Genomic DNA, 1,579 nt, shown 5'->3' on the forward strand with positions numbered 1-1,579 from the left:
ACTCCTGACCTTGGGGTCAAAGTCCTAGGTCTTTCCAAGAGGAACAAGTGCGAGAATTTTTTGTTGTTTCCAAAATTTTTACTCCTAGGACCAGCAAAGGGTCAGCAATTCATTGCCTAGACTCAAGTCTTGGAGCAAGGAGTTCCTAGATGCATTTCAAAAGCTCCCTGAAGTTACACTGCCCTCAAATCTTTTATTTTACAGTTGATTGATTGCCTGTCTTCCAGCTTCCTTAACACAGAGATCTTAACACAGCCTCGGTCTTTCCAAATCCTGTAGCTTTTGAGCATTCTGTACATGGAAAAAGTAAAAGAAAATTATAAAAGTAATATGCAATGTTGGGAAGTCTGATAGGAAATAGGTGCTATCAGTTGTGATAATAATAGTGTGGCTATGACAATGCTTCTGGAATATCTATCAAAAACGCTAAAAACATGCATACTACCAGATAGATCCAAGTGTTGAACTTCCTGGACTTGATTTCAAAGAAATCACTATAGACATGCTCAAAGATGTCTGTTCAAGGCAAAAACATTTATCCAAATGTTTTATAACAGTAAAAAATTATCAAACAAAATGGTAATGATTGATTATATAAATTATGGTTTACCTATCCAATGAAATAAATATGCTCTTAAAATAAATCATGCTGTTAAAATATGTGCCTAGAAAAGTTGGGAGGAATAGACATAAAAATGTTTAGTCATTGTTAATGTGGTGGTGAGCCTTTAATTTCTTCTCTATGCTGTTCTGAATATGCCAAAATTGCTAGATTTAATATGTGCTGTTTTAATAATGAGAAAAAGAACATTTGAAATAAAGAAAATGTGATGAAAATTGCCATGGTTCTCTGCCCATTGTCATGTAGAAACAATTGCCCAAATATCTTGTCTGGTGGGTCCAGGGGTCTTTCTAATCATTAGGTAGTGAGTTGTAGAATTAACTGCACTTATTGTCAATGACACATCCCAACAACTTCCATTTATTGATCATTTAAATTGGGCAAGGCATTCTGCTATATTTATACAAACTATCTCTTTTATTCCTTAAAACAAATCCCTAGGTAGGTATCATTCCCATTTCTGCAGATGAGGAAACTGAGGCTCCAAGCGGTTAAGTAAATATGAGATCTAAGGCTCTGAGTCCAAGTTCTCTATCGGCACACAATCTCTAAGTTAAATTGCTTCTCTTGTGTAGTTTTAAGCCTGAGCATCATGTCTTCTCTGGATCGTTTTGAGGAAGAATAAGAGGTGTGCAGGGAAAAACAATTTTAGTAGAATTCTAGCCACAATGCAAGTCTTTGTAACATAGATTGAACTTCACTTTGCTTTCATATTTGCTCTATAAGGTCCGAAAAACATGATATGATTAACTTATGTGAGGCTTAAAACAAGTTTAAGAACACAAGATGGGAAAAAAAAAATCTGAGAATATTTTCCCACTGCAAAATTTTCCCACGGAGAATGTAGCTAGCTAATGCGTCTACCTTACTCTGAGCAATATATTAGAATGTTTAGAAATTTGTAAAAATAATGACCACAAAAACAAGAGTCTGCTTAATTAACATAGAACACCTGGA

Source organism: Equus quagga, chromosome 18 (assembly GCF_021613505.1).
Source record: "Equus quagga isolate Etosha38 chromosome 18, UCLA_HA_Equagga_1.0, whole genome shotgun sequence".
Taxonomy (NCBI): domain Eukaryota; kingdom Metazoa; phylum Chordata; class Mammalia; order Perissodactyla; family Equidae; genus Equus; species Equus quagga.